The sequence below is a fragment of the Mus musculus genome, chromosome 7, assembly GCF_000001635.26.
Source record: "Mus musculus strain C57BL/6J chromosome 7, GRCm38.p6 C57BL/6J".
Classification (NCBI taxonomy): domain Eukaryota; kingdom Metazoa; phylum Chordata; class Mammalia; order Rodentia; family Muridae; genus Mus; species Mus musculus.
The window spans coordinates 26,044,208-26,056,501 of NC_000073.6; the positions used below are offsets into that span (position 1 = coordinate 26,044,208).

Sequence of the window (12,294 nt, forward strand, 5' to 3'; positions counted from 1 at the left end):
TGAGATTCCACCTCACACCAATCAAAATGGCTAAGATCAAAAATTCAAGTGACAGAAGATGCTGGTGAGGATGTGGAGAAAGAGGGATACTCCTCCATTGTTGATGGGATTGCAAGCTGGTACAACCACTCTGGAAACCAGTCTGATGGTTCCTCAGAAAACTGGACATAGTACTTCCAGAAGATCCACCAATACCTCTCCTGGGCATATTCTCAGAAGATGTTCCAACTTGTAATAAGGACACATGCTCCACTCTGTTCATAACAGCCTTATTTATTTATTTATTTATTTTCCATTTTTTATTAGGTATTTAGCTAATTTACATTTCCAATGCTATACCAAAAGTCCCCCATAGCCACCCACCCCCACTCCCCTGCCCACCCACTCCCCCTTTTTGGCCCTGGAGTTCCCCTGTACTGGGGCATATAAAGTTTGCGGGTCCAATGGGCCTCTCTTTCCAGTGATGGCCGACTAGGCCATCTTTTGATACATATGCAGCTAGAGTCAAGAGCTCCGGGGTACTGGTTAGTTCATAATGTTGTTCCACCTATAGGGTTGCAGATCCCTTTAGCTCCTTGGGTACTTTCTCTAGCTCCTCCATTGGGAGCCCTGTGATCCATCCATTAGCTGACTGTGAGCATCCACTTCTGTGTTTGCTAGGCCCTGGCATAGTCTCACAAGAGACAGCTACATCTGGGTCCTTTCGATAAAATCTTGCTAGTGTATGCAATGGAGTCAGCGTTTGGATGCTGATTATGGGGTGGATCCCTGGATATGGCAGTCTCTACATGGTCCATCCTTTCATCTCAGCTCCAAACTTTGTCTCTGTAACTCCTTCCAAGGGTGTTTTGTTCCCACTTCTAAGGAGGGGCATAGTGTCCACACTTCAGTCTTCATTTTTCTTGAGTTTCATGTGTTCAGGAAATTGTATCTTATATCTTGGGTATCCTAGGTTTTGGGCTAATATCCACTTATCAGTGAGTACATATTGTGTGAGTTCCTTTGTGAATGTGTTACCTCACTCAGGATGATGCCCTCCAGGTCCATCCATTCGGCTAGGAATTTCATAAACTCATTCTTTTTAATAGCTGAGTAGTACTCCATTGTGTAGATGTACCACATTTTCTGTATCCATTCTTCTGTTGAGGGGCATCTCGGTTCTTTCCAGCTTCTGGCTATTATAAATAAGGCTGCTATGAACATAGTGGAGCATGTGTCCTTCCTACCAGTTGGGGCATCTTCTGGATATATGCCCAGGAGAGGTATTGCTGGATCCTCCGGTAGAACTATGTCCAATTTTCTGAGGAACCGCCAGACTGATTTCCAGAGTGGTTGTACAAGCCTGCAATCCCACCAACAATGGAGGAGTGTTCCTCTTTCTCCACATCCATGCCAGCATCTACTGTCATCTGAATTTTTGATCTTAGCCATTCTGACTGGTGTGAGGTGGAATCTCAGGGTTGTTTTGATTTGCATTTCCCTGATGATTAAGGATGTTGAACATTTTTTCAGGTGCTTCTCTGCCATTCGGTATTCCTCAGGTGAGAATTCTTTGTTCAGTTCTGAGCCCCATTTTTTAATGGGGTTATTTGATTTTCTGAAGTCCACCTTCTTGTGTTCTTTATATATGTTGGATATTAGTCCCCTATCTGATTTAGGATAGGTAAAGATCCTTTCCCAATCTGTTGGTGGTCTTTTTGTCTTATTGACGGTGTCTTTTGCCTTGCAGAAACTTTGGAGTTTCATTAGGTCCCATTTGTCAATTCTCGATCTTACAGCACAAGCCATTGCTGTTCTGTTCAGGAATTTTTCCCCTGTGCCCATATCTTCAAGGCTTTTCCCCACTTTCTCCTCTATAAGTTTCAGTGTCTCTGGTTTTATGTGAAGTTCCTTGATCCACTTAGATTTGACCTTAGTACAAGGAGATAAGTATGGATCAATTCGCATTCTTTTACATGATAACAACCAGTTGTGCCAGCACCAATTGTTGAAAATGGTGTCTTTCTTCCACTGGATGGTTTTAGCTCCCTTGTGGAAGATCAAGTGACCATAGGTGTGTGGGTTCATTTCTGGGTCTTTAATTCTATTCCATTGGTCTACTTGTCTGTCTCTATACCAGTACCATGCAGTTTTTATCACAATTGCTCTGTAGTAAAGCTTTAGGTCAGGCATGGTGATTCCACCAGAGGTTCTTTTATTCTTGAGAAGAGTTTTTGCTATCCTAGGTTTTTTGTTATTCCAGATGAATCTGCCGATTGCCCTTTCTAATTCGTTGAAGAATTGAGTTGGAATTTTGATGGGGATTGCATTGAATCTGTAGATTGCTTTTGACAAGATAGCCATTTTTACAATGTTGATCCTGCCAATCCATGAGCATGGGAGATCTTTCCATCTTCTGAGATCTTCTTTATTTTCTTTCTTCAGAGACTTGAAGTTTTTATCATACAGATCTTTCACTTCCTTAGTTAGAGTCACGCCGAGATTTTTTTTTTCCTGTGACTTCTTCCCAGCTGGCTGAATTTATTTTTTTTAATTTATTTTTTTTAATTAGGTAATTTCCTCGTTTACATTTCCAATGCTATACCAAAAGTCCCCCATACTCACCCCCCCCATCCCCTACCCTCCCACTCCCCCTTTTTGGCCCTGGCGTTCCCCTGTACTCGGGCATATAAAGTTTGTAAGTCCAAAGGGCCTCTCTTTCCAGTGATGGCTGATTAGGCCATCTTTTGATACATATGCAGCTAGAGACAAGAGCTCCGGGGTACTGGTTAGTTCATATTGTTGTTCCAGAGATATTTTATACTATTTGTGACTATTGAGAAGGGTGTTGTTTCCCTAATTTCTTTCTCAGCCTGTTTATTCTTTCTGTAGAGAAAGGCCATTGACTTGTTTGAGTTTATTTTATATCCAGCTACTTCACCGAAGCTGTTTATCAGGTTTAGGAGTTCTCTGGTGGAATTTTTAGGGTCACTTATATATACTATCATATCATCTGCAAAAAGTGATATTTTGACTTCCTCTTTTCCAATTTGTATCCCCTTGATCTCCTTTTGTTGTCGAATTGCTCTGGCTAATACTTCAAGTACTATGTTGAAAATGTAGGGAGAAAGTGGGCAGCCTTGTCTAGTCCCTAATTTTAGTGGGATTGCTTCCAGCTTCTCTCCATTTACTTTGATGTTGACTACTGGTTTGCTGTAGATTGCTTTTATCATGTTTAGGTATGGGCCTTGAATTCCTGATCTTTCCAAGACTTTTATCATGAATGGGTGTTGGATCTTGTCAAATGCTTTTTCTGCATCTAACGAGATGATCATGTGGTTTTTGTCTTTGAGTTTGTTTATATACTGGATTACATTGATGGATTTTTGTATATTAAACCATCCCTGCATCCCTGCAATAAAACCTACTTGGTCAAGATGGATGATTGCTTTAATGTGTTTTTGGATTCCGTTAGCGAGAATTTTATTGAGGATTTTTGCATCGATATTCATAAGAGAAATTGGTCTGAAGTTCTCTATCTTTGTTGGATCTTTCTGTGGTTTAGGTATCAGAGTAATAGTGGCTTCATAAAATGAGTTGGGTAGAGTACCTTCTACTTCTATTTTGTGAAATAGTTTGTGAAGAACTGGAATTAGATCTTCTTTGAAGGTCTGATAGAACTCTGCACTAAACCTGTCTGGTCCTGGGCTTTTTTTGGCTGGGAGACTATTAATAACTGCTTCTATTTCTTTAGGGGATATGGGACTGTTTAGATGGTCAACTTGATCCTGATTCAACTTTGGTACCTTGTATCTGTCCAGAAATTTGTCCATTTCATCCAGGTTTTCCAGTTTTGTTGAGTATAGCCTTTTGTAGAAAAATCTGATGGTGTTTGGATTTCTTCAGGATCTGTTGTTATGTCTCCCTTTTCATTTCTGATTTTGTTAATTAGGATTTTGTCCATGTGCCCTCTAGTGATTCTAGCTAAGGGTTTATCTATCTTGTTGATTTTCTCAAAGAACCAACTCCTCGTTTGGTTAATTCTTTGAATAGTTCTTGTTTCCACTTGGTTGATTTCACCCCTGAGTTTGATTATTTCCTGCCGTCTACTCCTCTTGGGTGAATTTGCTTCCTTTTTTTCTAGAGCTTTTAGATGTGTTGTCAAGCTGCTAGTATGTGCTCTCTCCTGTTTCTTCTTGGAGGCACTCAGAGCTATGAGTTTCCCTCTTAGAAATGCTTTCATTGTGTCCCATAGGTTTGGGTACGTTGTGGCTTCATTTTCATTAAACTCTAAAAAGTCTTTAATTTCTTTCTTTATTCCTTCCTTGACCAAGGTATCATTGAGAAGAGTGTTGTTCAGTTTCCACCTGAATGTTGGCTTTCCATTATTTATGTTGTTATTGAAGATCATTCTTAGGCCATGGTGGTCTGATAGGATACATGGGACAATTTCAATATTTTTGTATCTGTTGAGGCCTGTTTTGTGACCAATTATATGGTCAATTTTGGAGAAGGTCCCGTGAATTGCTGAGAAGAAGGTATATCCTTTTGTTTTAGGATAAAATGTTCTGTAGATATCTGTCAGGTCCATTTGTTTCATAACTTCTGTTAGTTTCAGTGTGTCCCTGTTTATTTTCTGTTTCCACGATCTGTCCATTGATGAAAGTGGTGTGTTGAAGTCTCCCACTATTATTGTGTGAGGTGCAATGTGTGCTTTGAGCTTTACTAAAGTGTCTTTAATGAATGTGGCTGCCCTTGCATTCGGAGCGTAGATTTTCAGAATTGAGAGTTCCTCTTGGAGGATTTTACCTTTGATGAGTATGAAGTGTCCCTCCTTGTCTTTTATGATAACTTTGGGTTTTAAGTCGATTTTTCCGATATTAGAATGGCTACTCCAGCTTGTTTCTTCATACCATTTGCTTGGAAAATTGTTTTCCAGCCTTTCATTCTGAGGTAGTGTCTGTCTTTTTCCCTGAGATGGGTTTTCTGTAAGCAGCAGAATGTTGGGTCCTGTTTGTGTAGCCAGTCTGTTAGTCTATGTCTTTTTATTGGGGAATTGAATCCATTGATATTAAGAGATATTAAGGAAAAGTAATTGTTGCTTCCTTTTATTTTTGTTGTTAGAGTTGACATTCTGTTCTTGTGGCTGTCTTCTTTTTGGTTTGTTGAGGGATTACTATCTTACTTGTTCTAGGGCGTGATTTCCGTCCTTGTATTGCTTCTTTTCTGTTATTATCCTTTGAAGGGCTGGATTTGTGGAAAGATATTGTGTGAATTTGGTTTTGTCGTGAAATACTTTGGTTTCTCCATCTATGGTAATTGAGAGTTTGGCTGGGTATAGTAGCCTGGGCTGGCATTTGTGTTCTCTTAGTGTCTGTATAACATCTGTCCAGGCTCTTCTGGCTTTCATAGTCTCTGGTGAAAAGACTGGTGTAATTCTGATAGGCCTTCCTTTATATGTTACTTGACCTTTCTCCCTTACTGCTCTTAATATTCTATCTTTATTTAGTGCATTTTTTGTTCTGATTATTATGTGTCTGGAGGAATTTCTTTTCTGGTCCAGTCTATTTGGAGTTCTGTAGGCTTCTTGTATGATCATGGGCATCTCTTTCTTTATGTTTGGGAAGTTTTTTTCTATTATTTTGTTGAAGATATTAGCTGGCCCTTTAAGTTGAAAATCTTCATTCTCATCAATTCCTATTATCCGTAGGTTTGGTCTTCTCATTGTGTCCTGGATTTCCTGGATGTTTTGAGTTATGATCCTTTTGCATTTTGTATTTTCTTTGACTGTTGTTTCGATGTTCTCTATGGAATCTTCTGCACCTGAGATTCTCTCTCCCATTTCTTGTATTCTGTTGCTGATGCTCGCATCTATGGTTCCAGATCTCTTTCCTAGGGTTTCTATCTCCAGCGTTGCCTTGCTTTGGGTTTTCTTTATTGTGTCTACTTCCCTTTTTAGTTCTAGTATCGTTTTGTTCATTTCCATCACCTGTTTGGATATGTTTTCCTGTTTTTCTTTAAGGACTTCTACCTGTTTGGTTGTGTTTTCCTGCTTTTCTTTATGGGCCTGTAACTCTTTAGCAGTGCTCTCCTGTAATTTTTTAAGTGACTTATGAAAGTCCTTCTTGATGTCCTCTATCATCATCATGAGAAATGTTTTTAAATCTGGGTCTAAATTTTCGGTTGTGTTGGGGTGCCCAGGACTAGGTGGGTTGGGAGTGCTGAGTTCTGATGATGGTGAGTGGTCTTGATTTCTGTTAGTAGGATTCTTACATTTGCCTTTTGCCATCTGGTAATCTCTGAAGCTAGCTGTTATAGTTGTCTCTGTTAAGAGCTTGTTCTTCAGGTGACTCTGTTAGCCTCTATAAGCAGACCTGGGAGGGTAGCTCTCTCCTTAGTTTCAGTGGGCAGAGTATTCTCCGCAGGCAAGCTCTCTTCTTGCAGGGAAGGTACCCAGATATCTGGTGTTCGAACCGGCCTCCTGGCAGAACTTGTGTTCCACTCACTAGAGGTCTTAGGATCCCGTGTGGAATCCTGTGTGGGCCCTTGCGGGTGTCGGGCGACTCCATTGGCAAGGTACCCCTGTGCTCGAGTGGAGCGGAAGGGGCTTGTGCCCCAGGTCAGGCCTGGGTAGTCTGCTTCCCTATTTACAGCAGTCTCAGGTTCTGCGCGATTGGATTGGGGCAGGCGCTGTGTTCCAGTCACCAGAGGTCTTAGGATCCCGTGGGGAATCCTGTGTGGGCCCTTGCAGGTGTCGGGTGACTCCGCTGGCCAACAGCCTTATTTATAATAGCCAGAAGCTGGAAAGAACCCAGATGTCCCTCAACAGAGAAATGGATACAGAAAATGTGGTACATTTACACAATGGAGTACTACTCATCAATTAAAAACAATGAATTCATGAACTTCTTAGGCAAATGGATGGACCTGTAGGATACTATCCTGAGTGAGGTAACCGAATCACAGAAGAATACACATGATATGCCCTCACTGATAAGCAGATATTAGTCTAGAAACTTAGAATATCGAAGATAGAATTTGAAAAACACATGAAACTCAAGAAGAAGGAAGACCAAAATGTCGATTCTTCGCCTCTTCTTAGAATCGGGAACAAAATACCCATGGAAGGAGTTACAAATTTCAGAGCTGAGAGAGAAGGAAAGACCATCCAGAGACTGCCTCTCCCGGGGATCCATCCCATATACAACCACCAAATGCAGACACTATTTCATATGCCATCAAGATTTTGCTGACAGGACCCTGACACTCTTGCTTATGAGGCTATGCCAGTGCCTGGCAAATATAGAAGTGGATGCTCAAGGTCATCTTTGGATGGAACACAGGGTCCTAAATGAAGGAGCTAGAGAAAGTACCCAAGGAACTAAAGGGGTCTGCAACCGTATAAGAGGAACAACAATATGAACTAAGTAGTAACCCCCAGAGCTGGGTCTCTATTTGCATATGTAGCAGAGGATGGCCTAGTCAGCCATCAGTGGGAGGAGAGGCCCTTGATATTGCAAAGATCATATGCCCCAGTACAGGGGAATGCCTGGCCTAGGAAGCAGGGTTAGGTATGTTGGGGTGCAGGGTGAGGGGAGGGTATAGGGGGATTAGGGGATAGCATTTGAAATGTAAATGAAGAAAATATTTAATAATAAATGCCTTAAAAAAGATTAGGCTAATATACACCTTTCTATTATTGACTCTGTCTCCCTTTCTCAGGGTAAACAGGATGATCTCAGTGATAAGGACAAAGGCACCTCTGCTCTAGCTCCCCCACCCAAAGTTGTCAAGCTTCAAACTATCCTCTGGACCTGCTGTCCCAGACTGCTTGCTCGCTAGCCCTTTCACTCCTGTCCCATTGGCGGTACCCCCAGCTTACCCCTTGCATGATCAAGGGGGACTTTGCCTTTCAGCTGCCGTTTCTGTGATGCCTGACCATCATGATGGATTTCCTCACCCCAACAGGCCTCATCCTCCTCAGGTATAGCATGAGGCTTTCTCTATCAAACTTGGCCTTGATACAGAGATAGGCCCTGTATTCCCACTCATCTGACAGACTTGGAACTAATCACAAAATCTGCCAATGATTCTGGACCAGATTCCCGTGATTTTGAACAAGTACTAAAGCAATGAGCCATGCAACTCTAGATCAATTATGATTGGTATAATTTCCTTAAGGCAGTGATCAACCCAACCTTGTTTCTTAAATGGAGGTCCACATGACATAATTTGTCTGAGATTCAAGATAGAATTAACCTGGAATCTAATTTTAACATTAGTCTTGACGTGCTTACTGGCCACAAGGCATACATTATCCCAGTCATTCAGACCAGTATCAGATTGCATGCTGATTTTAACCAAGTGGCTGACCTTGCCTTTAAGGCCCTTAAGGCCTGTATCCCCCTAGACCCCTCTTCTTACTTTCTTAATCTTGTTCAGAGCCTGAGGAGTCCTTCATGGACATCATGTCCTGTTTGACTGAGGCAGTGGAAAGAGAGGCTGATACTTGCCCTACCACAGAGACATGTGAATCATGCAATTCACATGGGAAGGCTTTAATGGCCTCTTTTGAGATGTTGTGACAACCACAGGAATGAAGATATCCATAAATGGGTTGTTGTCACTCATGATTTTGACCCTGGTTTGGGCCCCATTGAAGTCCTCCTAGAATCCATCAATGCCTTGGTCATAGAGTATATATAAAGGATGTGTTCTCCTCCTGAAGGGCAGCATGATAGCACCTGTTGGGGCTGTGGTAAACCTGGTCACTTTAGATCGGACTGCCACTTAGCTAGGCCCAGGACTTTTGTAACAAAGGACTTTTGTAACAAAGGTTTTCATTAGGGTAGGTATTGCCATTCTCAAAATCAGGAAGACAATTTGAACCCCAAAAGGGGCAATCCTCAGCCCTGTTAGTAAGTGGAAGCCCTAATTGGACAGGAGTCTTTTGGACCTTGCCTGTGCTTTCTCACTCCCTGATGATGATTGTACATTTAGACAGTATACCCATTAAATGGTTGGTGGCCATGGGCATATGCCACCATAATATCAAAGATGAATTAAAGAGGTTCCCCTATTGGAGATTCTGGCCTTGTCCTTCCATTATGAGTAATGGAGGCTAACAGACCACCAAAATGACTACTTGACCTGTCTGTTGGCAGGCCTTGGAGAGCAGTCAGGGATATTTTATATCTGTTGTGTCTTATGTTCCCCATAACCTCTGGGGAAGACATTAGAAGACATTATGGACAATCACACCTTTTTTTGATGATGTTGAAAAACATGACCAACTAGGCCTCACAAGTGCTGAAATTGAGGATTGCCCCAAATTCTTATGGCTACTGTATACCCAGCACCATTTGGCATCAAGGTACTTGACTCCATATCATTTTCCTGGCTGTCTGAAGCCAATATATGTGTGGACCAGGGCCCATTTTGGAATCTAAGAATTCTGCTCTCAAGGAACTGGTCTTGGAACAATTAGCTTTGGGTTATTTGGAGCCCTCAACCAGCAGACATCATACTCCTACTTTTGTCATTAAAAAGAATTCAGGGAAATATAGGATTCTACAGGACCTGTGATCCATTCATGAACATATGGAATAATAGAGACCACTCAAGTGGAAATGTCTCTTCCTAGTGCTATCCCGCCCAAGTACCATGTGATGATTTGGAGATATAGGATTGCTTTTTTCTAGATCCCTCTGGTTCCCTGAATAGATGCCATTTTGCCCTCACAGTATGAGAAACTAATATAAATAACCAGCCAAAAGATATCTGTGGATAGCCCTGCCTCAGAGCATGCATAACCTGACCATTTGTCAGCTATAGGCGTTTGGAGTCATATAGGTAGTCTCCAGGGATGTCCTTGTAGTCCGTTACAGGGATGATATGCATACACATTCTAGCCTGCCAGATCTTGAAAGGATGTCCTCTCAATTGTTACTTAACATAGAAAACTCAGCTTGAAGATTTCTACTGAAAATATTCAGAGTCCCTCTAAATGTCTTCCTGGGGTTTTCTATTTCTAGAAGGATTTAGGTTCTGGCTCTCTCCGTCTTGACAAATGTATCCTACTCCCTTATGAAGTTACAGGGATTTTGTGCAGCTGTTAAACTGGCTCAAACCTTTCCTGTCTCTTCCAGACCAGGAGATGAGGCACCTCTTTTCTACCTTGGAGGGGCCTAGCATCCTCGACACCATGGTTAAACTAACATCTCAGGCTAGCAACCCTCAACCAAAGTTATAGCACTCCTTTTTTATCAGCTCTGTAAAGGCCTGATCCAAAGAAACCCCTCCAGCCTATAATTCTTGTCCCTTGAGAGGGTCTTAATGTGGTATGGCAGAATGTGCCCCTCATGTGCTTGACCCGGCCCACTCTGATTTACTTAAGGTCTCCTCATGTTTGAGATTGTCTTCTACCTTTTCCTTAAGGTGAGAGGCTTAGAATGAAGAACTTATAATAGGGAACCAAACAAAATAATCCTACTATTCACCCTTCAATATTCTTAATCATTAGGGGAAGATTCCATCAGTTTTCAAATACTGGTGGGGTTCTCAAGCTCGTTGGATAATCACCTGCCACCAGACAAGCATCTTTCTGCTCTCTCTCAGCTGCCAATAACAGTTAAACCCCATAGCATACATAACTCTCACCCCATTCCCAAGTTAAATATGGTTCTTTCTGATGTTAATATAGCCACATATGGAGTTATTATCTAAAGACATGGGTGGAGGGAAGACACAACTCACATTCTCCCGAATCCTGGCTCAGTGCAACTAGGTTAATAATTTAGTATCCTGAAAACTTTTCAGTGTTGCCAACAGGAGCCAGTCAATATTTTTTCAGTCAGTCAATATGCAATACAGGCTGTTGTACCTTGTCCTTCTATATTAAAAATCAAGATAGCCCTGTGCATGTATGCATGTGATCTATTCAGAAGGCTCTTGAGAATAGGGCATATCAATGGTTCATCTCACACATTAGATCATAATCTAAACTGCCTGGCATATTAGCAGAAGGTAATGAGAGAACTGATGCCCTGATTATGGCTGTAGATATGGAGTTGCTAGAATAAGCCAGAATGTTATACCAACAATTTCACCTTTCCCCTCAAAATTTACGTAAGTTCCTGGCTGAACTGCCTGTGTTGCAATGTAAACATGTTGCATGCTCTTGTGCAATGTGGGCACCTCTTTTGCCATTGGGGCCTCTTGGCTGATCCGGAATTAACCCTACAGGTCTGCTTCGTAATGCAATCTGGCAAATGGATGTCACCCATTACCTAGCCTTTGGTAATCTTAGGTATGTACATGTTGTGGTAGATATTTGCTTGACCTTTTTATATGCTGTGGGCATGGAAGGTGAAAAGGCCTCTCATACTATCAAGGCCATGTAATCAGCTATACTATTAATGGGAGTGCCCTGGGCACTGAAGACTGACAATGAACCTGCCTACTTATTTCAGCAGTTCAGGACCTTCTTATACACATGGAGGATCAGTCACTCCTTTGGTGTGTTCCCTGGAATCCTAAAGAGATCCATACCTACCATTGTTGGAAGTCCTGTTTCATGTGAATTCTCCCTCCTTCAATGAGAAAGATCTGAGCCCTGTTTACAATCATTGGGCATTTTTGCTGAGGGACATTTTCCTCCTATTGGTCAGATGGTGGGACCCAATAAATTCTCAATAGTATCAGCCCTCTCCACTTTTGACAAGGGGGTAAAGTTATGTTTTTGTTTTCTCCCAGGATGCAACTGCACCAATATGAGTGCCCTGTAGAAATATTCATCTGGCTATGGACGAGTGGGTGATGAATGAGTCAAGAGAGGACCTGTAGATGTAATGAACTTTCTGTGGTTATTTTTCTTCAGCCTGTGACAGCCGATAAGCTCTGGGTTTTGGTACCCCTGCTCCCTTCCTTTGCCTGTGTCATTTAACCCCCAGCCTACATTGTTCTTTTCTTTTCCAATGAGAGTTTTGGTTTACTCTTCTTCGACTTAGTCATTAGCAAGATGACTCGAAGGTATGTGGTACAAGGAGGAAAGTCTCTGCTTTATCACCAATGTGTTCTCTGTTGGCCCTTGTATCCAACCACACAATATGACTACAGGGGGCTTTCATGGAAATCCAACCTATGCCACCATGTTAGGCTTGGAAATTCACATCCACCTTACTGATTACAAATTTCCGAGGGATCCCCCAAGCATATCACATCCACTCCTGCCTCACTGTACAAGGGTCTCTCATGTGCCCAGAATTGTGGAACTTCCTATCCCTGGGAATAAACACTGCCAGCCTCTACTAGGTT

General features: G+C 41.9%; 1 long non-coding RNA gene across 1 annotated transcript; it reads left to right on the forward strand.

Moving 5' to 3' along the window:
• Window positions 1-11,199: 11,199 nt before the first annotated feature.
• Window positions 11,200-11,955, forward strand: Gm51474. Its single transcript, XR_003946732.1, has 2 exons — window positions 11,200-11,287; window positions 11,734-11,955. It is a non-coding gene; the product is annotated as a predicted gene, 51474 (long non-coding RNA).
• Window positions 11,956-12,294: the final 339 nt, after the last annotated feature.